Below are 24,720 nucleotides of genomic sequence, written 5' to 3' on the forward strand. Positions count from 1 at the left end.
ACTGCCCTCTCTCTAGCCCCTCGGGACTACTACTTAACTCTGAGTCTAGTCTCCTCTCAACCACACAGGCAAGAGGGAAGGAGGGATGGAGTGAAGGAGGGGATGAGGGACGGATGAAAGGATTCTTGGGCTACGTTCAGAGGAGTTTAGTTTGCCTGAGAGAACTGAAGCAAACTTTGTCTCAAGACTAGGGCCAAGCTATAGAGGAGAGCAGGCAGACAGATACAGACAGACCCTCCTCCAAAACCCCCACTGCAGCCCTCTTAGCCTGGCTGACCTGATGCCACCACTGCTGCTGCTGGTGGGGAGAACAGCTGACGTGACAGAGCAGCCATCAGAGGAGCTGTCAGCCAGGCTCTTATGGCCGACTCTCTCCTCTGATGCTCAGCCACACTGACAGGGGAAAACATGTCAAACAAACACTCACTAATACCCCCTGTCCCTGTCTCTAACAGCTCTCCTGTCTGTCTGTCTGTCTGTCTGTCTGTCTGTCTGTCTGTCTGTCTGTCTGTCTGTCTGTCTGTCTGTCTGTCTGTCACAGCTCTCCTGTCTGTCTGTCTGTCACAGCTCTCCTGTCTGTCTGTCTGTCCCTGTCTCTAACAGCTCTCCTGTCTGTCTGTCTGTCTGTCTGTCTGTCCCTGTCTCTAACAGCTCTCCTGTCTGTCTGTTTGTCTGTCTGTCCCTGTCTCTAACAGCTCTCCCTCCCTTTCTGTCTGTCTGTTTGTCTGTCTGTCCCTGTCTCTAACAGCTCCTCCCTCCCTCCCTCCCTCCCTCCCTCCCTCCCTCCCTCCCTCCCTCCCTCCCTCCCTCCCTCCCTCCCTGTCTGTCTGTCTGTCTGTCTGTCTGTCTGTCTGTCTGTCTGTCTGTCTGTCTGTCTGTCTGTCTGTCTGTCTGTCTGTCTCTAACAGCTAACCCTCCGTCCGTCTGTCTGTCTGTCTGTCTGTCTGTCTGTCTCTGTCTCTGTCTCTGTCTCTGTCTCTGTAACAGCTATCCTCTCCCTCCCTTTCTGTCTCTCTGTTTGTCCCTCTCCTGTTATTAGTCAGTGCTGACTGAGAGGGAAAAACAACCCCTCAACGACAAATAACAACTCTTTCTCTGAGTCATACTAGTATCAATGTAAAGTCCCCACCCTGAAGAGCGTGCATGTGTGCGTTCGTGAGTGTGAACAGTAACAGTCCTCACTATAGAAATTCAGCCTTTCGTGTTAATGTTCCAGTTATCATTCAGACCTGAGGGAGGAGACATTAAAGCCAAACAATCTTGTTGTAGCATCCTGTGCATGACCACTCTCCCTAATGCTGCCCCCTTCTTACACACACACACACACACACACACACACACACCTCACAGGCTTGGCAGCAGAGTTACCCTGTCTTTATTTACATGGTTTGGGGCGAAGGGGATTACGAGCATGTCCACAGGCCCTGATCGTACCCCATGCATGACTGGCATTCATGTGCTTGGCAGCTAAACAGCAGGGGAGGAACGCTGTGTGTTTGTGTGTGTGCGTGTGTGCGCGTCACGTTCCCTCCATTCTCAATCAGCGCTGGATAATCTAGGATTACTGGTGCTGCCTCCTTTCATCCTCTCATGGTGGCTGGTGTCTTTGTCTGAAATACACAATGCTAATAGACACAGCCGTAGATAGGACCGTGTGTGTGTGTGTGTGTGTGTGTGTGTGTGTGTGTGTGTGTGTGTGTGTGAGAGAGAGACTCCCTGTCTAACACACTATGCTAATCAGAGCTGTAGATGGGACCCAATGAGCACTGAATGTAAAGCCTGGAGATCCTAGAGGAGATGGGACACATGACCATGCTAAAACAGATCTAGAGTCGGTATGTCCAGCGAAGTTATTTGACATTATCTGCAGAGCTTTGGTACGAGCTGAGTGTTGTAATACAATTATATAAGTCTGGTGTTGAAGAATGAATGGCTACAAATGTATAAAAGTTGACTGATGTTTCTCCTGCCTAGGGTTGTGGCGGTCACTACATTTTGTCAGTCGGTGATTGTCAATCAAATAACTGTCTGTTTCACGGTAATTGACTATTAATTAAAAAACACATTTAGCATCCACACACAGCCTACAAGCCACTGATGCAGACCTTTGGAACATCTACATTTTAATAAGTCTAATAAATCTATGTAATATGTCCTATACCTTCACAATAAATCCATTACTTATTTTAGACAGGTATGAAGCAAAAGCAGTCTATTTCAGAAGAAAATAGCAGCATACCCTGAGTTGTCCTTATGTTAGGTCCTGATCTGGCTATGCCAAATGGCTGTGGGCTACACTAGTTCATTTAGCAGACAAACTTTGCTAAGAATTCCGTGGCATTCTTTTAAATTATTTTATAGTATGAAGAATACAATTGAACAAAACTGAATAAAATAGAAATGATATTTTCTCCAAATGATTTGAGGGAGTGCGGACATGCGGCTATTCTGTGCCGAGCGGTTAACAACGAAGTAGGTACTCCTATATGCTCAATTTAGAGTTAATAATGTACCTTTAGTTGTTCTACAAACATTGGGCTATATGTTTAGATTTTTAATACATTGTAAGGCTGCATGATGCGACTAATGATGATTTCAAAAAAGTCACTTGAAAGGCATGAGCTCTGCTTTGTTTTTTTTGCGCAGGCTGTTCACACTTCATCAGTCTCATTCACAATTCGAGAAGCACCTGATAATGCTTTGAATTTCCCGGCGGCATCCCCTTTGTGTGGCCGTAAAGCACCCTAATAAAATCCATTCCTTTTGCAGCCCTTCTCCCTGAGTGCTGCCTGTTCTGAAACACTTCTCACTCACACGGCTCTCCATCACGTGATCGGGTCTTTCTCACAGGCTACAAGTGAAGACAGGCACATCAGGGGACACAACTGTACGGGTCCTTATCCAATTCCGAGGTGCATATTGAATATATTAAAAGAACTGTCCACATTTAGTTTTCGTCAGCCAACAAGATGAGTAGGCCTAACGAAGAGCAAAGCACTAGCCTATGTCAGTCTACTATCCCCCATAGTACAAAAGTTGACCTATTCTGTGCAATAAATAAATATTCCAAACATATTTTGGGACAGTTGGTGGATGCGATAGATCCCAAATGTAATACAACCATTGTCATGCATAGTCCCCCTACGGTGCTCGAGATCGCCAGTCTGCTGATTTATTATGCACCCCTGTCACCATCGTTACGCGCACCAGCGTCTCATCAGACTCACCTGGATTCCATCACCATCCTGATTACCTTCCCTATATCTGTCACCCCCCTTGGTTTTTCACCTAGGTGTTATTGTTCCTGTTCTAGTGTTCATGTCTGTACGCTACCCGTGTTTCTTGTTTTGTTCTATGTTCGTTTATTTATTAAATACACTCCCTGAACTTGCTTCCCGACTCCCAGCGTACACATTACAACCCCTAGCACCCCCCCACCCCCCCCCCCCCACCAAAATGTACGATTTGAGGCTAACGCAACAGATCAGAATGTTTAGCTTAAAATGTTGATAAACTATTAGGCTATTTCTTCACACTATAAGCGCAGCAATGCACACGGCAGTAGGCTAGAAGCGCCAATGTTCCATTAGTGGGAAAACACCTTTATCAAAAGTGACCACAAATGCAGTTATGCATGCAATGCTTTTATTATAAAGGTGCATTTTTAAAATGGTGAAAATGATCTTCCCCAAACTTGAAACTCGTGCTGCTTATGTATGCCAGTTAGGCTCCACACCGGTTGGAAAGCGGGTTCATGTGCTTCATTTTAAGAAGTAATTTGGTCAATTTGGTAATTTGGTTGGTTAGTTGTGACACCAACCTTATCAAAACATATAGGCATACGGGCTAGGCTACATGAGGTGTGTGACTATGATAAGATGAAAAAAGGCATTGTTTCTTGCCTTAAGCTGGGCATCGTTCACAAGTGATAATATATAATTCACAAGTGATAGGCTAATATTGTCACCCATCAGACTATTCTTGATTTAATATTGTCTTTACATATACTAAATAACATATTTGTGAAATCCGTTTTGATTTAGAATGGACCATTGTCATGCACCTGTTTTAAAACAGGGGCAGGTGAAAAAAAATACATGTAATCTCTGCACTTAAATAGGTCATGGAGGACGCTTTTCCTGTAGTTCACTTTAATGCCAACCAGGTAGGCTCCTGTTGTAAAGATAAGCAATGTGCTTAATATTTGCTTAATATTAGGAAAGTTAAGAAATAAATACAGTAGGCCTAGCCTATAGAAATCTAATGGGATCCTCCTCTTTTTAATAGAGGCCATCACTCTGTTTTCTCGGGCAATTATATAGCCTATAGAAATGTTGCGCAACATGAACTCATGGGCTCTCATGAAGTGTTAGATTAGATTTTTGATTTCATCTTCATTGATGCCAGAGTGATTAGAGGGACAACAGAGTGCTGAGTACCTGGCCGTTAGCAAGTTTGGTACTAATGACCATCAGCAGCATCAGAGCTTGAAGAGACCTAATTACCATGACTAAACGGTCATGTTAAATTTGACTGCCTTCATGACATGTGACCACCGGTGTGGTGGTAATACGGTCACTGCAACAGCCCTACTCCTGCCTTTCATGTAGTTCTGAATATGATTTCACTTTCTCAAAGGGTAATGACTCAGTATCACTATAACTGTGTGGAAGGCCTTAAATCAGCAGTGTCAAACTCATTCCATGGAGGCCAGAGTGTCTGCTGGTTTTTGCTTTTGCTTTACAATTAAGACCTAGACAACCAGATGAGGGGAGTTCCTTATTAATTATTTTTCTTAATTCATCAGTCAAGTACAAGGAAGAAGCGAAAACCCGCAGACACTCGGTCCTCCATGGAATGAGATTGATCCTTACATAATAAATGACCAGCCCTGTATACATCGGTTCCACTCTGAACCTAAACAGCAAAAAATAACCCACTTTTATCGTTATTCAGAGAAAAAGATATGAAACCACGTAGCAGTCATTAATGAATTTAAATGTGGCAAATTGTCTCTATTTTCTGTTCCAAATACAGTAATTATCTTTCCTCTGTGTGCAGCGTGCTATGGAGCGATGACAATAGGGGATTAACAGGGTTTCTAATTCTCTTCCCAAATCCACTTTAGCCAGGCTAGTGAGTCTGCAGCTGAGCTGGGGTTTATAGCTAGTGAGTCTGACTTGGGGCTCAGCTAGGTTTATATCCCTCTCACACCACTGAGCTACTTCTGGCTAAAAGCAAGAGAGGGAGGGGGGGTGAGAGGGGAGGGAAGGGAGGGCGGTTGAGAGAGGAGGGGGGGGGGGGGGGGTGAGAGGGGAGGGAAGCGAGGGCGGTTGAGAGAGGAGGGAAGAGGGAGGGCAAGGGACAAGGGGGGGTGAGGGAAGGGGGGGACGGACGAGAGAAGAGGGGTGAGGGAAGGGGGGGGACGAGAGAAGGGGGGTGAGGGAGGGAGGAAGGGCGAGAGAGAAGGGGGGGTGAGGGAGGGCAGAAGGGAAGGGGGGGCGAGGGAGAGAGGCAGAAGGGAGGGGGGGCGAGGGAGAGAGGAAGAAAGGGGCGGGAGGGAGAGGAGAGGAGGGAAAGGGGCGGGAGGGGAGAAGAGGGAAGGGGGCAGGCGGAAGAGGGGGGAGGGAGGGTGAGAGAGCATAGAAGGGGGAGGGAGGGCAAGAGAGGAGGGAAGGGGGCAGGCGGGCGGGAGATGAGAGGGGGGGGGGTCCGGGAGAGGAGGGAAGGGGGCAGGCGGGCGGGAGAGGCGGGAAGGGGGCAGGAGAGGAGGGAAGGGGCAGGCGGGAGAGTAGGGAAGGGGGCGAGCGGGAGAGGAGAGTAGGGAAGGGGGCGGGAGAGGAGAGGAGGGAAGGGGGCAGGAGGGAGAGAGGAGGGAAGGGGCAAGGAGGATGAGGTGGGAGAGGAAGAAGGGATGGGGAGAGACAGAGAGAAGGGGACCATGACCCTGCCTGCTTTCTCCTCTGCAGTACTGACAGGTGGAAACCTGATGTACCAGGGTCATAATGTCTCTCCCCTGACACCCACACTATTGGACCTGTTCACCTATAGGTTGAGGACAGAGACTATAGGAACACTTTTCCTGCCAGCCAGGTAGAATACATCTACCTTCTTATCCCCCCTCCCTTCTTCTTCTACCTCCTGAACCCTGAGAGTAGTGGCCAGATGGAGCGTTTAGCGACTATCTAATTAGTCCTCAGGCTTTGACACTCCCTCACTGTCTCATGTGTTTTCACTCCATCTCCATAGACCTCACTATCAGTTAGGTTCAGATTGGGCAAAGGTGCACATAACTCAGTGTCCTATGTATGTAACAGATGTTGATCGTACTCTCCTTGCGTTGTGTTTTGTCCAAATAAATCACCCCAGCCAGTGGTCCCAGTTGAGCATTATTTATTATCTGCTGTTGTTACATAGGAAACAGCACGTTAGTTGTGCAGGGCTTGATGATGTTGATAGCTGTCGATTGTAAAATCCCTTGCATCACATTTTCACACTGGGACTAAACAAAATACAAAAATACAATACAAAATATAACATGTGTAAATACCTGTTGCTAAATAGGAAACAGCACGTTACTTGTGCAGGGCTTGATGATGTTGATGGCTGTCGATGGTATAATCTGTAGCATGAAAACAACTGTGTTAGCAGTGGGTTTATGTGACCAGCATGCTAGCTAACACACTTATTTATATACAGCAATCATATACCGATGCACATCCCAGAAAGCCCCTCAATCCCTAACAGGTACCATATACCCACACATGTATAAATCAGCAATGTACAGCAAACTTGTATATACTGTGTAAACAGTATTCAGAACGTGACCTACCCCTTGCATCACATTTTCATTTGGATGAGACCTGACGTTCGCGATCTCCCCCTATCTGCAAGCGGGGCCAATCACAACATCATCGGAATTGTCATCGGAATTGAACCAACCAAGAAGAATGCTTGAACATTAAATACACCTTTCTTTAGAGGCAAGTGGAAACATAACCAACCCTGTTACATGTAGAGTTTGTATCCATGACCATGACATACATTGGGGTCAGAAATGATTGACACTTGACCAAGACGAGCAAAAATGACTGTATAAAATAAATAATTAAAATACTTTGCTGTATTGTATGCTTAAAAAAAATGTCAAATTATATTATTTTATACTAAGACAATTGCTCAGAGAAAGAGATTTTATTTAACAAGTAAAAAAAATAAAAATAATCTCAGATTGACACTGTTTTCAACACCACACCTTGCCAGGATAACTGCACTGAGCCTTTTTCTAAAATGTTTTATGAGTTGGAGAACACATTGGGAGGGATCTTAGACCATTCCTCCATACAGAATCTTTCCAGATCCTTGACATCCTTTGTCTGCGGTTAATGACTGCTCTCTTCAATTCAAACCACAGGTTTTCAAAGGGTTTGAAGTCCAACATTATCGACACCTTTGATAAAGATGAGCAGTTAGTGTAAAATAATATAACGTCCCAATGTTTTGCTCATCTTTATCAAGGGTATCGATCATTTCGGACCCAACTGTTACTCATCTTGAGAGATTGAGGTGTGTGTGTGTGTGTGTGTGTGTCAGGGTTCCCTCCGTAAGTAATGTGCTAGCCTGCAGGCTACCCCTGTGTTGCTCATCGGCGCTTCGACACACACACACACACACACACACACACACACACACACACACACACACACACACACACACACACACACACACACTGCTCTGTCACCACCATATATAAGACCTTCTGTCTATGCTCAGCATTTCAGCCATTTGCCTATATGCGTGTGCATGTGTGTTTGTGTACAGTTGTATGTGACTGTGATCCTAACACAAGGTGAGTGTGTTAGCCAGAACACCCTAGTTATGTGTCTTTTCCTCTGAGGGTGGTGGGAACATCTCTGGCTCTCAACCTTCCCGGAAAGCTTCAACCAGGGAAACAGACCCAGAAATAATGATGCTGTACGGCCATGGACATTCTGAGACTCGGCTAGGCTGGCGGCTTTTCTTCTCTTCATCATTATGTCGCCTGCCGCCTCTTGGCTGTGTGTGTGTGTGTGTGTATCCCAGAGGAGCGCCATTAGTTGGATACGATCATGTCAAGTGTCTTTCTTCAAGAGACAAACATGTTTTAATCTGACAGCCAGCAGCATGTACTGTATATCTACATTTCAAAACATCACATAGCTAGTCGTGTGAAAACACTGGGGTATCATTACAGCACTCAGAACATGTCCTCGCGATGTCCTCTCTATGTCCTTTCTCCTCTGTCTCCCTCTCTCTCTCTCTCGCCTTCTCTCTTTCGCCTGATCTCTCTCTCTCTCTCTCTCTCTCTCTCTCTTTCTCTCTCTCTCGCCTTCTCTCCCTCCTTCTCCTTCTTAGAGAGATGGTGAGGAGGTATTCTATCTCATAGACAAAGTTCTGCCAAGGTCCCAGGGGTTGTGTTGGTTGTTGTAGGCAAAGATAGACCCATATGGAGGAGTAAGTTCACCTTAACCCACCCACCAAAGAAAGATTCTGATGAAAAAGTACAGTAGGCTCATTTCATGCTCTCAAATCTAGACTACTTTATTGCAGAAAGAAAGTTGAAACAAGCACACACAATCCATACAGACTTTCCAACCCCCATCACCCCAACACCACAGATGTCACAAAGTAGATTACAGTAACCTTACAGTATTTCAGTTATGACCCTCACGTGACATAATAATATTTGTCACAATATCAACTATTAACATTTAATGAGTGTATAAGACGCACATCTTTTTATGACGCATGGAATGGTCAATGCTTTACACTGTTTCTTTATAGTAATGGAATTAATAGATAAAAACAAATAAAAGGTATTACCAACATTACTTTTAAATGTATTGTTTTAATCTGTACCCCAAAATCATTCAATCAATTAAACAACCCCAAAAAAGTTAATGCATGGTGCATTAGCGGTAAAAGAGTAAGACTGCTGACTCAAGCATCTGTTTTGATGCACTAAAGCCTATATGGGTCCCATAGCCATTCCAGGCAAAGCCAGTGAAATCCCCACATTGAAGAGGGTTAGCCTCAGGGAAAAACCCACATCCACCTATACAGTAATGTTCAACATTACCACCTTTGGGTTTGACCCCAGAGCAGATGGCTGTGGCTGCCCGTTCATGGTTTATGGCTCTGAAACTGATGAAGCCTCCTTCAATCTCCCCTCCAGAGTAAGGGCCGTATACATTTTTGGTAGACTCTTTGTCCCCAAGGTCATACACTATGGGAATGGAGGGTCCATTGTCGGACAGGTGTGCACCAACGTTGTACTCGACCGGGTAGCTGTGGAAGAGTTGGTACAGGTTTCCCCCGTACAGATGGAGGAAGTGCCTGTCAGTGTGGTAGCGCATGATGGCGGCCAGGTTCCAGTGGTTGACCGGAGTGTTGTTGGGAACATGCCACACCGACATGTCTTCTGCTTCGATGTCGTAGTAGCCAGGATTCTTGAAGTCGTCGTCCGTGCCTGCCTCCACTGTTCCGAAAGTCTTCCTGTTTGCCCAGTTGCCTTCTCCTTGTGGCCAGTTGGCATTGTTGCCCTGCTGGCTGGTCCAACGATCGCCCACCGTGCACTTCCCATAGATGTTGTCTTCATGCACGCTTGCCACCAGAGTCCAGCCGCCACCCGCTGTGGTCATGTCGCAGAAGGTCTGGTAGACCCCCCCCCAGTAGCTGTGGTCAGGTAGTACAGGCCGTTCTCAGTTTGACCATATTTATCCTTAACTTCCTTGCAGTTTCTGGCATTGAACTGAGCCCTATTTCTCAATTCATTAACTGTGACAACTTTTGGAGCACTTGCCTGCCCAACCTTCTTTACAGAATCAAGTGCTGAAGTGGTGGTGCATGATGTCTGAAGTAGCATCAGTAGAGGGATCGTCAGCAGAAAAGCCTGGTACATCATGTCTGTTGTAGTGAGGTTTCAGTGAGGATCTGTTGAACCTTTTGCTTTCTTGAGGTACTTATATGTTAGGTCCTTGGCAATGCTCCAAATTCAATGTTTGATAAAGCACATGTGTTTTTAACAATGACATGCCTGGCAAATGTGGTCATTTGCACTCATAGTCGAACAGATCTTTCCATACCTTGTGTGCAGAGATGAATAAAACACTGTGATGTGATCATTTACAGTCCACATTAAACCAACATGTAGGCAGCAGTAGTTTAATCTCCCTACATGGATATATCAACCAACAATATTTTTGTGACGATTTATTTTAAGGTGCATATATTAGCCACTAATTAGTATTTTATAAGTGTATATACAAGTAGCTAATAAGGTCTTTATTATATCTTATTAGCAATAGATTAGGCCTTTTATTAAAGGGCAATATGCCGAAATTGCTCAGCTGCTGGTTGCAAAAATTCGAATATTTAGCCTAATTTCAGTTTAAGTGAGAAAACAAGCAGTCATTGTGTAGAGAATCATTGTACCGTCTAAACCATAACCAAAAACGAAAGTTTAGAATGGGGAAAAATATAAATACCACACATAAAACAGATCTACGCTTCTTATACTTGCTTTCAATGCGAATTACAGATCTATAACTCATATATCTATGTGAATTTGGCCCAGCGGCCACCGAAAAAGTTATATATTGCAGCTTTAAGTCGTTTTCTTTTTCAATCATGTGTTACTGGCCAATCCTTAATAAAGCTCATTATTAGTCATAACAGAGACATATTAGTATTTAATAAGGGGCAAGTTACACAACAAACATACTCTTAGTAAGCTGTCTCAATGTGGGACTAATAAGGACACAGTGCCTTAAAAATGTGCTCCCTTTTCTAAAGTGTAACCATGTTTTTACTTGCAAAACTATTGTCCAGAAATGACCTCATTGGACAGAATGGGTCACACCACCCATGAGCAAAAGCATGTCATGTTTGTGTGAAACAAAGGATTTGTGTAGTATCATGAAATAAGACATTGATTCACATTACAGTGCATTCGGAAAGGATTCAGACCCCTTCACTTTATCCACATTTTGTTACATTACAGCCTTCTTTTAAAATGGATTTAAAAAAAAATCCCTCATCAATCTACACACAATACCCTATAATGTCAATGTCAAATATTTACATAAGTATTCTGAATATTTACTCAGTACTTTGTTGAAGCACCTTTGGCAGCGATTACAGCCTGGAGTCTTCTTGGGTTTGACTCTACAAGCTTGGCACACCTTTATTTGGGGAGTTTCTCCCATTCTTCTCTGCAGATCAAGCTGTCAGGTTGGATGGGGAGCATCGCTGTACATGCATTTTCTTCCTCATCAATCTACACACAATACCCCGTAATGACAAACAAAAACAGGTTTTTAGAAATGTTTGCAAATGTATTGAGAATAAAAAACATATCCTAGTTACATAAGTATTCAGACCCTTTGCTATGAGACTCGAAATTGAGCTCAGGTGCATCCTGTTTCTATAGATCATCCTTAAGATGTTTCTACAACTTAATTGAAGTCCGCCTGTGGTAAATTAAATTGATTGGACATGATTTGGAAAGGCACACACATTTGTCAGAGCAAAAACCAAGCAGTGAGGTTGAAAGAGATGTCCATAGACCTCCAAGACAGGGTTGTGTCAAGGCACAGATCTGGGATAGAGTACAAAAATGTATGCAGCATTGACGGTCCCCAAGAACACAGTGGCCTCCATCATTCTTAAATGGAAGAAGTTTGGAACCACCAAGACACTTTTTAGAGCTGGCCGCCCTGCCAAACTGAGCAATCGGGGGAGAAGGGCCTTGGTCAGGTAGGTGACCAAGAACCTGATGGTCACTCTGACAAAACTCCAGAGTTCGTCTGTGGAGATGGGAGAACCTTCCAGAAGGACGATCATCTCTGCAGCACTCCACCAATCAGTCAATATGGTAGAGTGGCCAGACGGAAGCCACTCCTCAGTAAAAGGCACATGACAACCAGCTTGGAGTTTGCCCAAAGGCACCTAAAGGTCTCTCAGACCATGAGAAACACGATTCTCTGGTCTGATGAAACCAATATTGAACTCTTTGGCCTGAATGCCTAGCATCATGTCTGGCGGAAACCAGGCCCCGCTCTCATCACCTGGCCAATACCATCCCTACGGTGAAGTATGGAGGTAGCATCATGCTGTTTTTCAGCGGCAGGGACTGGGAGTCTAGTAAGGATCGAGGGAAAGATGAAGGGAGCAAAGTACAAAGAGATCCTTAATGAAAACCTGCTCCAGAGCACTCAGGATCTCAGACTGGGATAACGGTTCTCTGTCCAACAGCACAATGACCCTAAGCACACAGCCAAGACAACACAGGATTGGCGTCAGGACAAATCTCTGAATGTCCTTGAGTGGCCCAGCCAGAACCCGGACATGAACCCGATCTAACATCTCTGGAGAGACCTGAAAATATCTGTACAGCGATGCTCCCCATCCAACCTGACAGAGCGTGATCTGCAGAGAGGAATGGGAGAAACTCTCCAAATACAGGTGTGCCAAGCTTGTAGTGTCATACCCAAGAAGACTCGAGTCTGTAATCGCTGCCAAAGGTGCTTCAACAAAGTACTGAGTAAATATTCTGAATACTTATGTAATTGTGATATTTCAGTTTGTTCTTTTCTTTGTTTTTTTCTCAAAAAAACTTCTTTGACATTGTGGGGTGTTGTGTGTAGATTGATGAGGGGGAAAAATGATTTAATCAATTTTAGAATAAGGCTGTAACATAACAATATATGGGAAAAGTTAAGGGGTCTGAATATTTTCCAAATGCACTGTATATCATATACGCGTGAAAATGAGCAACTGAACGTCCATCGTGTATATCTTTCAATCACAACCCTTACAGAAAAAAATAGGCTTCTACACAAACAGTTGTGGCAAACCTTTGGGCAATTTGTCTCAAATTTGCGGCAAGCTCACATTTTCACATGCAAATTCGTTTTGTGGCCAAATGTTGCAGTACATATACATATTCTGGAAAACGTGTGGCGAACATTCTACTGTTTGCCGCAAATGTGCTGCAATCTCAGTATGGATATGCAAATTAGATCAGGTTTTTGGTTATTGTGTGTTAACATTGAAATGTTGTATCAACATAAACAAAATCACAACTTTAAATGAACGTCTCTGAGAAAAGAAACAAAACATACTAATGTAGTAAATATACTAAACAACATGTTCAATGTCTTAACAGATAAAAAATATAAATCCTATACAACTTGAAATCATCAGCATGGTAATGAAGAACAGAGCAAAGATGGGATATTTCCCAAATAAATTGTTTATTTCATCTTTTTATGTAGCTACAACATTTACTTGAGAGAAATGTGAACACTATGGCATGTTGACCTTAGGATGTTTAAAGGGACAACTATACAATTATTTACATGAGCCAAGTGTTAACTGAGCAATAGATTTCAACCAATGGGAGTTTAAAAGATAATTAACAAAATTAAATAATTAAAACAAAAACTAAATCAAACCCAGTTCATAAGTATTGCCTTTGTGAGTGAACTTTGGAAATTACAGCCCTGTGGAAGTACAACGCTTGTTGAGTGCATGAACTGAAACAATCAGAAAACACAAACGAAATTAGGATACTGAAAACATTTTATTTTGGCAACTTAAAAAAGGTAGTAATAGACTTATGCCTAATATGGCAATTCATAATGTTTTTTCAAAATGAATTATTGCTACACTCTAAAACATTCTGCATTAAAAATAACCCAATTTGGGTCATTTTGACAACCCAACGCTGGGTCAATATTGGACAAACACAGTATTGGGTTAATTCAACCCAGTAGGGTTGGGTTGTCCTTCTAAAGTAGTGCCTTGCGTTGAGCACTTGACCCAGCTGCTAGGTAAATTAGACCATATTATTGCTGGGTTAAAACAACCCAGTGTGTTGCATTGTGACAAACCCAGAACATTGGGTTGGGGGATTGACCCAGCAGCTGGGTAATTTATGTAATCATTGGTTTATTTTCAGTGTAATTCTAATTTTAATTTTGCTTTTATATGTTTGCCTTCTCTACCATCCCACCCTCTCATTTTCCTACACACAATCAAGATACAATATTGAATGTCAAATCATTAATTTGTATTGCCTGCATTTCAGAATATCAGAGCATTTTTTAAATAGCAAATTTAAACAAAGCCCTATTGTTTAAGTATGTGTCATTTCATAAAACAAGATTTCATAATAAGATTGATGATTAAAATGTATTTATATTATTTAATCAACCAAACAGTCCAAACATCAGACTAAAGCCTCAGCTGAACTTGATGTTCAGTTAACTGTAAGGTTGCAAGATTGAATCCCCCGAGCTGATAAGGTAAAAATCTGTCGTTCTGCCCCTGAACGAGGCAGTTAACCCACCGTTCCTAGGCCGTCATTGAAAATAAGAATGTGTTCTTAACTGACTTGCCTAGTTAAATAAAGATTAAATGAAGGTGTAAAAAAAAAAAAAACGTTGTCCAAAAGTCCCGATTTCCGATTGTTATGAAAACGTGAAATCGGCCCTAATTAATCGGCCATTACGATTAATCGGTCGACCTCTAGTGCTGATGCATCCTCCTCCCAATACAACCTCTTCCAACACCACTGGTAGGGGAAGGGTATCCATCTGCAAAAGTTAAGTTTTGCTTTGATGTCAAATGAACTCTTATTGTTGCAACCTTAGCTGTTGTGCTAGCTAACATGCTACTGAACCGTGAGACTAGCATTTTGACATGTATATTGGTATGAAAAGACATCAACATATTCACCTAAAAATATGTGTTTAGGCAAATCATTAGTTAGCTAGCTAGCATATTATTTGTTTAAAAATATGATAGCTATCGTAAGCTAGCTAAGCACTAGCCAGTCAGTGGTGCTGACAAATTGAAACTGGTATTAACAAAATGTATTTGACTCTATCCCATAAAACATGACATCGTTAACTAGGAATCATTTAGCTAATAAATGTAAAAGTTTATTAGGACGTTTAATAAGTTCGACACTGTGGTAGGTAGCAAACTAACTAAACTCAGCAAAAAAATAAACTGTTTCAGGACCCTGTCTTTTTCAGGACCCTGTCTTTCAAAGATAATTCATAAAAATTCAAATAACTTCACAGATCTTCATTGTAAAGGGTTTAAACACTGTTTCCCATGCTTGTTCAATGAACCATAAATAATCAATGAACATGCACCTGTGGAACGGTCGGAAAGACACTAACAACTTAGAGACGGTACGCAATTAAGGTCACAGTTATGAAAACATGACACTAAAGAGGCCTTTCTACTGACTCTGAAAAACACCAAAATAAAGATGCCCAGGGTCCCTGCTCATCTGTGTGAAAGTGCCTTAGGCATGCTGCATTGAGGCATGAGGACTGCAGATGTGGCCAGGGCAATAAATTGCAATGTCCGTACTGTGAGACGCCTAAGACAGCACTACAGGGAGACAGGACGGACAGCTGATCGTCCTCGCAGTGGCAGACCACGTGTAACAACGCCTGCACAGGACCGGTACATCCGAACTTCACACCTGCGGGACAGGTACAGTATGGCAACAACAGAGAGGCTGGACTGAGGGCTTGTAAGCCTGTTGTAGTAAGACAAGTGGTCACAAAACCCTCCGTCGCTGGAACAGACAGGACTGGCAAGAAGTGCTCTTCACTGACGAGTCACGGTTTTGTCTCACCAAGGGTGATGGTCGGATTCACGTTTATCGTCAAAGGAATGAGCGTTACACCGAGGCCTGTACTCTGGAGCGGGATCGATTTGGAGGTGGAGGGTCCGTCATGGTCTAGGGTGGTGTGTAACAGCATCATCGGACTGAGCTTGCAGGCAATCTCAACGCTGTGTGTTACAGGGAAGACATCCTCCTCCCTCATGTGGTACCCTTCCTGCAGGCTCATCCTGACATGACCCTCCAGCATGACAATGCCACCAGCCATATTGCTCGTTCTGTGCGTGATTTTCTCCAAGACAGGAATGTCAGTGTTCTGCCATGGCCAGCAAAGAGCCCGGATCTCAATCCCATTGAGCACGTCTGGGACTTGTTGGATGGGAGAGTGAGGGTTAGGGCCATCCCCCCCCAGAAATGTCTGGGAACTTGCAGGTGCCTTGGTGGAAGAGTGGGGTGACATCTTACAGCAAGAACTGGCAAATATGGTGCAGTCTATGAGGAGGAGATGCACTGCAGTACTTAATGCAGCTGGTGGCCACACCAGATACTGACTGTTACTTTTGATTTTGACCCCTCCTTTGTTCAGGGACACATTATTCCATTTCTGTTAGTCACATGTCTGTTGAACTTGTTAAATCTTGTTGAATCTCAGTTGTTGTCAGTTGTTGAATCTTGTTATGGTCATACAAATATTTACACATGTTAAGTTTGCTGAAAATAAACGCAGTTGACAGTGAGAGGACGTTAATTTAGCTGAGTTTAGATAGCTTGGTTTCCATTTTCCAACAGATTTTCCTAATCCGCCTGATTGGTCATCAACAGTTACTGGTCTCTGATCTTATGTTCACCAGAAGTAGCTTCTGGTAAACTGTTTGCCACTAGTGGCAATAAATATTGTTGCCACAGGTTTGCTACAGATTCAAATAGAATCTTGAGAGAATTGTCTGCAGGAATAAAAATTCTGGCGAACTGTTTGCCACTAATTGCAATAAATATTATTGTTGCCAACTGTTCAAATCAAATTGTATTTGTCACATACACGTGGTTAGCAGATGTTAATGCGAGAGTAGCGAAATGCTTGTGCTTCTAGGTCCGACAATGCAGTAATAACCAACGAGTAATCTAACCTAACAATTCCAAAACTACTACCTTATACACACAAGTGTAAAGGGATAAAGGATATGTACATAAAGATATATGAATGAGTGATGGTACACAACGGCATAGGCAAGATGCAGTAGATGGTATAGAGTACAGTATATACATATGAGATGAGTAATGTAGGATATGTAAACAAAGTGGGATAGTTTAAAGTGGCTAGTGATACATGTATTACATAAAGATGCAGTAGATCTAGTACATCTTATAGGGAACGCATCTTATAGGGAACGCATCTTATAGGGAACACATCTTTATTAGTTCTACTTTGAGACAGTTTTCTAACAGGGATTCTTGTGTAACTTGCTCTTTATTAAATACTAATGTCTTCATTATGACTAACAATGAGGTTATTAAGGATCGGCCAGTAACACATTACTTATAATGTTTGAATAATAAAACTTAATAAATGCCTTATTAGCTACTTGTATACACACTTATAAACTACAAATTGGCCTATGTGCACCTTAAAATGTCTTACCAATATTTTTACCGGCAACTATCTGGTAAGAGTGGCGTGTTTTTTTTGGATGGTCTATATCGTACATGTTTAACCAGCTGCATTATTTCATCTGCAGATAGATATATAGACACTATACACTATAGCTCAGTCTTTCCCCAGGTTTATTTTTCAGGCGCGGAGCAAAGACACCCTCATCCCCGTGGCACCAAAATTGTGAAGGGTAACCAATAGAAGCCAAAGTCTTTGAAGCAGGAGATTATCACTTACTGGAAGAGCTCGGCTTTGTTTGTTTGGAACGTTCGTTGTTTAAAAGTATTTTGGAAAGTTATTGGTGTATTTTATTTATTTCGTTTTATGTAACCTTTATTTAACTAGGCAAGTCAGTTCATAACAAATTCTTACTTACAATGACTGCCTACCAAGGCAAAAGGCCTCCTGCGGTGACGTGGGCCTGGGATTAAAAAAATAAATACAATATAAATATAGGACAAAACACACATCACAACAAGAGAGACACAACACTACAAAAAGAGAGACCTAAGGTGGCAACATAACAGCAAAGCATGACAACACAACATGGTAGCAGCACAAAATATGGTACAAACATTATTTGGCAAAGTCAAAAGCACAAAGGTCAAGACAAGAGACAACAATATATCATACAAAGCAGCCACAACTGTCAGTACGAGTGTCCATGACTGAGTGTTTGAATGAAGAGATTGAGATAAAACTGTCCAGTTTGAGTGTTTGTTGCAGCTCGTTCCAGTCGCTAGTCGCAGCGAACTGAAAAGAGAAGCGACCCAGGGATGTGTGTGCGTTGAGGACCTTTATCAGAATGTGACTGGCAGAAAGGGTGTTGTATGTGGAGAATGAGGGCTGCAGTAGATATCTCAGATAGGGGGGAATGAGGCCTAAGAGGGTTTTAGAAATAAGCATCAACCAGTGGGTCTTGCGATGGGTATACAGAGATGACCAGTTTACAGAAGAGTATAGAGTGCAGTGATGTGTCCTATAAGGAGCATTGGTGGAAAATCTGATGGCCAAATGGCAAAGAACATTTAGCTGCTCGAGAGCACCCTTACCTGCCGATCTATAAATTATGTCTCCGTAATATAGCATGGGTAGGATGGCCATCTGATTCAGGGTTAGTTTGGCAGCTGCGGTGAAAGAGGAGCAATTACGATAGAGGAAACTAAGTCTAGATTTAACTTTAGCCTGCAGCTTTGATATGTGCTGAGAGAAGGACAGTGTACCTTCTTGCCATACTCCCAAGTACTTGTATGAGGTGACTACCTCAAGCTCTAAACCCTCAGAGGTAGTAATAACACCTATGGGAAGAGGGGCATTCTTCTTACCAAACCACATGACCTTTTGTTTTGGAGGTGTTCAGAACAAAGTTAAGAGTAGAGAAAGCTGTTGGACACTAAGAAAGCATTGTTGGAGAGCATTTAACACAACATCCGGCAAGGGGCCACCAGAGTATAAGACTGTATCATCTGTATATAAATGGGTGAGAGAGCTTCCTACTGCCTGAGCAATGTTCTTGATGTAAATTGAGAAGAGCGTGGAGCCTAGGATTGAGCCTTGGGGTACTCCCTTGGTGACAGGCAGTGGCTGAGACAGCATATTTTCTGAATTTATATACTGCACACTTTGAGAGAGGTAGTTAGCCAACCAGACCAAAGACCTCTCAGTGACCCCAATACTCCTTAGCCGGCCCACAAGAATGGAATGGTCTACCGTATCAAAAGCTTTGGCCAAGTTAAGAAAAATAGCAGCACAATATTGCTTAGAATCAAGGGTAATGGTGACATCATTGAGGACCTTTAAGGTTGCAGTGACACATCCATAACCTGAGCGGAAACCAGATTGCATATCCGAGGGAATACTATAGACATCAACAAAGCCAGTCAGTTGATTATTGACAAGTTTTTCAAACACTTTTGAAAAACAAGGCAAAATAGAAACAGGCCTATCTATAACAGTTAGGATAAGCTTGATATTCCCCTTTAAATAAAGGATGAACTGTGGCTGCCTTCCAAGGGAACCTGGGAACCTCCCCAGAAAGGAGAGACAAGTTAAAAAGGTTGGACATAGGCTTTACGATGATAGGTGCAGCAACCTTAAAGACGAATGGGTCTAAACCATCTGACCCAGATGTTTTTTTTGGGGTCAAGTTTAAGGAGCTCCTTTAGCACCTCAGACTCTGACTGCCAGCAGGGAGAAACTTTGTAGCAGGGCAGGGGAAAAAGAGAAAGAAACATCGGGGAGAGTCCCATTAGAAGGGGTGGGAGATGAGGACATGTTGGACGGCAAGGGGGCATGGCTGAGTCAAATAGGAATCCTGACTTAAAGAAATGGTGATTAAAGAGCTCATCCATGTGCTTCTTGTCCGTAACAACCACATCATCAACAATAGCATTGAATAGTCCCCGCGATATGCAACTGTTCAGGGAAGTCAGGAACCAATACACGCAGTCAGTCAGTAAAGCAAAGGCCAGCTTCTTCAGGCAGAAATTTGCATCCTGTAGCTCTAACTCTAAAAAGTTCTGGGACACTGTGAAGTCCATGGAGAACAAGAGCACCTCCTGCCAGCTGCCCACTGCACTGAGGCTAGGTAACACGGTCACCACCGATAAATCCATGATTATCGAAAACTTCAACAAGCATTTCTCAACGGCTGGCCATGCCTTCCTCCTGGGTACTCCAACCTCGGCCAACAGCTCTGCCCCCCGCAGCTACTCGCCCAAGCCTCTCCAGGTTCTCCTTTACCCAAATCCAGATAGCAGATGTTCTGAAAGAGCTACAAAACCTGGACCCGTACAAATCAGCTGGGCTTGACAATCTGGACCCTCTATTTCTGAAACTATCCACCGCCATTGTCGCAACCCCTATTACCAGCCTGTTCAACCTCTCTTTCATATCGTCTGAGATCCCCAAGGATTGGAAAGCTGCCGCAGTCATCCCCCTCTTCAAAGGGGGAGATGCCATGGACCCAAACTGTTACAGACCTATATCCATCCTGCCCTGCCTATCTAAGGTCTTCGAAAGCCAAGTCAACCAACAGGTCACTGACCATCTCGAATCCCACCGTACCTTCTCTGCTGTGCAGTCTGGTTTCCGAGCCGGTCACGGGTGCACCTCAGCCACGCTCAAGGTACTAAACGATATCATAACCGCCATCGATAAAAGACAGTACTGTGCAGCCGTCTTCATCGACCTTGCCAAGGCTTTCGACTCTGTCAATCACCATATTCTTATCGGCAGACTCAGTAGCCTCGGTTTTTCTGATGACTGCCTTGCCTGGTTCACCAACTACTTTGCAGACAGTGTTCAGTGTGTCAAATCGGAGGGCATGCTGTCCGGTCCTCTGGCAGTCTCTATGGGGGTGCCACAGGGTTCAATTCTCGGGCCGACTCTTTTCTCTGTATATATCAATGATGTTGCTCTTGCTGCGGGCGATTCCCTGATCCACCTCTACGCAGACGACACCATTCTGTATACTTCCGGCCCGTCCTTGGACACTGTGCTATCTAACCTCCAAACGAGCTTCAATGCCATACAACACTCCTTCCGTGGCCTCCAACTGCTCTTAAACGCTAGTAAAACCAAATGCATGCTTTTCAACCGTTCGCTGCCTACACCCGCACGCCCGATTTAGCATCACCACCCTGGATGGTTCCGACCTAGAATATGTGGACATCTATAAGTACCTAGGTGTCTGGCTAGACTGTAAACTCTCCTTCCAGACTCATATCAAACATCTCCAATCTAAAATCAAATCTAGAGTCGGCTTTCTATTCCACAACAAAGCCTCCTTCACTCACGCCGCCAAACTTACCCTAGTAAAACTGACTATCCTACCAATCCCCGACTTCGGCGATGTCATCTACAAAATAGCTTCCAACACTCTACTCAGCAAACTGGATGCAGTTTATCACAGTGCCATCCATTTTGTTACTAAAGCACCTTATACCACTCACCACTGCGACCTGTATGCTCTAGTCGGCTGGCCCTCGCTACATATTCGTCGCCAGACCCACTGGCTCCAGGTCATCTAAAAGTCCATGCTAGGTAAAGCTCCGCCTTATCTCAGTTCACTGGTCACGATGGCAACACCCACCCGTAGCACGCTCTCCAGCAGGTGTATCTCACTGATCATCCCTAAAGCCAACACCTCATTTGGCCGCCTTTCGTTCCAGTTCTCTGCTGCCTGTGACTGGAACGAATTGCAAAAATCGCCGAAGTTGGAGACTTTTATCTCCCTCACCAACTTCAAACATCTGCTATCTGAGCAGCTAACCGATTGCTGCAGCTGTACATAGTCTATCGGTAAATAGCCCACCCAATTTTACCTACCTCATCCCCATACTGTTTTTATTTATTTACTTTTCTGCTCTTTTGCACACCAATATCTCTACCTGTACATGACCATCTGATCATTTATCACTCCAGTGTTAATCTGCAAAATTTTAACTATTCGCCTACTTCCTCATGCCTTTTGCACACAATGTATATAGACTCTCTTTTTTTCTACTGTGTTATTGACTTGTTGTTTACTCCATGTGTAACTCTGTGTTGTCTGTTCACACTGCTATGCTTTATCTTGGCCAGGTCGCAGTTGCAAATGAGAACTTGTTCTCAACTAGCCTACCTGGTTAAATAAAGGTGAAATAAAAAAAAAATAAAAAAAAACATGGTCAGCTGTGAGAAGGAGGGTTTGTTATCCAGGTCTTCAACTGTTTTCCAGAACTTCTTGGGGTTAGACCCACAGAGAGAGAACTGCTCCTTAAAGTAACTAACTTTGGCCTTCCGGATAGCCTGAGTGCACTTATTTCTCATTTGCCTGAACGATAGCCAGTCAGCCTGAGTATGCGTGTCCAGAGCCTTTCGCCAAATGCAATTCTTGAGGTGGAGTAACTCGGCAAGATCACCGTCGAACCAGTGGCTGAACCTGTTTTAAATTCTCATTTTCTTTATGGGGGCGTGTTTGTTAACAATACCACTGAAAATATCAAAAAAGAAGGTCCAACGTCTTCGACAGAGGGGATCAAGCTGATTCTATACCATTTTATAGTCCAGTTCATGAAGGAAGACTTGCTCATTACATTTTTGACAAATCAGGACAGGTCGTTTCATTGAGCAGCCATTACGAACACAGGCTGTAAAACAGTGATCACTAAGGTCATTACAGAAAACACCAGACTGATACCTATCAGGATTATTTGTGAGGATAACATCGAGGAGAGTAGCCTTTTCTGGGTGTTTGGAGTCATACTTTGTGGGATTGGTAATAATCTGAGAAAGATTTAGGGAGTCCCATTGCTTTAGGACTTGGTCATATACCAGTTTAGGTCACCTAGCAGGACAATTTCAGACTTAGTGTAAGGGGCCAGGAGAGAGTTTAGGGCAGATAGGGTGGTGCTGATGGAGGACAATAGCACCCAGCAACAGTCAACAAAGAGCTATTTGAAAGTTGAATGCTTAAAACCAGCAAATCAAATTGTTTGTGGACAGACTTGGTAGAGACAATCGAGCACTGAATCCTTGGTAAAGATTGCCACTCCCTCACCTTTGGAAGATCTATCTTGCCGAAAAAGGTTATAACCAGAAGGTTAACATCATCATTCAAAACACTCTTCCTTAACCACGTCTCAGTAATGACAACACGTCTGGATTGGAGCTGTGAACCCATACTTTCAATTGATCCATTTTAGGTAATATGCTTCTAGTGATAACATGCAGAAAACCCAGGCTTTTATTAAGAGAGCAGAAATCAGTGAAGCAGATATCATAGCACAAGTCAGAATTGGGGCTAGCAACAGTAGTTGGGGCACGGTGTACATGCACATTTCCAGATATCATCAACAGTAATACAATCAAGGCATGGCATAGTACAGGGAGATCTCTGCTGATTTATGACATCTGAATGTGCATCAGATGGCAACAAGATCATATTGTAAAGCAATTTCATAAGGTAACATGAATACAAAGCCGGTGAGAGGTGGTTAGAATAGGATAGGAGGCCAAAAGTCTGTGTAACCAATAGAGAGTCAGAGTCCCGAGTGTAGGAAGAAACATAGTCTGGCCCATGGTTGGGTAAAGAAAGTTTGTAGTCAACAAAGTATGCAGGAGTCATGAGGCAAATAGCAAACTGCACAAGATTCAAAAATATATAACGACTTGGGGCTAGCCATTGTAAGTTCAGAGTCACTCGCACCAACAGTGTGTGTGTGCTGAAGCGGAGGGATAGCTCTGGAGAGAGGGGTGAGTGTGGTTATGGTACCTGTACCAGACGGTGAGACAGGCCAGGGCAGACGGTGAACAGATTGCCAGGTGGAACCCAAGCAGCAGTGCAGTAGGCAATGGGAGTAGGTGTCACACCCACTTGGAAGAAGCTTTTATTTCTGGAGGCAGATTTCTTGTAGAAAATGCCTGTGAATGGTCTTTGAACAGCAGGAGGGGACGCTTCAAAGACTCCTGACACTTGTTGGGCAAAAAGCCCTTTTACTTCACACCTTAGTGCTAATTGAATTTGTATCGGGTCTCTCCTTTCAAGCCTGGGAGCTCAGTTCCAGGTTGGAATGGTGTCCTCAGGTCTCTGCTGTTTGTATGCTAGAGCACCCTCTGTATAGCTTGGAAAAAGAAAACCTTGGAAGCAGTAATCTCCCTGGTTAATTTTGGTCAAAATTATGTTGTAGGTTTGGAGTTTTGATACAGAGCGAAGGCCATGATGTGGATAGTAGCATCCTGCATATGTACCTGCCGAAACATCCATGTTTATCTAACTCCAAAACTATCCATTTGTAATTAACATATTGAAAGATGTGAGAGCTCACATTAAGCTGTGTCTCTCTCTCTGAGGGGGGTGTGAGAAGCTACCTAGCTTCTTATGTTGGATCCGTGACGCTGTTGGCATCAGTTGCTGGGACTGCTTGTATCTTTCCAGTGATTCTGCCGACCCAGGACGGGTCTGAGGAGCTATTTGGCGTCGCAGCTATCCTAGCTGCTAGCTAGCTGGACATCAAGCTAGCAAGGTGTTCTTGAACGCAGATCGCGACGCAGTTAGCCATTGTGGCTGGGACCGCGGATTGTCCCGGTTTTGTGGCTGTCTAGATCCCTGCTGTTTGTTGTTTTCAGTCTTCCCCGTTATTGATACACATGCACCTGTTAAGAAACTGACTGTTATAGAACCGTTAAGGCTCCATGGATTGATGAGGAATTGAAAAACTATATGGTTGAAAGAGATGAGGCAAAAGGAGTGGCTAATAGCTTACTTACTGCAAATGACTGGCTTACTTACTGCAAATTGAGAAATGATGTGACTAAACTCAACAAAAAGAAGGAAAAACTGTATTATGAAGCCAAGATCAATGATATAAAGAATGATGGGATAAAAACTTTGGAGTAC

At 43.5% G+C, this 24,720-nt stretch overlaps 1 protein-coding gene and 1 pseudogene across 15 annotated transcripts in view; one reads left to right on the top strand and one right to left on the bottom strand.

The window, feature by feature from the left end:
- LOC110489412 (receptor-type tyrosine-protein phosphatase U) overlaps positions 1–24,720 on the top strand; it is a 276,455-nt gene that overhangs the window by 23,083 nt on the left and 228,652 nt on the right. The window lies entirely within an intron of this gene.
- LOC110488174 (intelectin pseudogene) lies at positions 8,555–9,948 on the bottom strand (annotated as a pseudogene). Its single transcript, XR_016493735.1, has one exon. The product of XR_016493735.1 is annotated as an intelectin pseudogene (transcript).

Source organism: Oncorhynchus mykiss, chromosome 30 (genome assembly GCF_057628025.1).
Source record: "Oncorhynchus mykiss isolate SJ-2025 chromosome 30, ASM5762802v1, whole genome shotgun sequence".
NCBI lineage: Eukaryota > Metazoa > Chordata > Actinopteri > Salmoniformes > Salmonidae > Oncorhynchus > Oncorhynchus mykiss.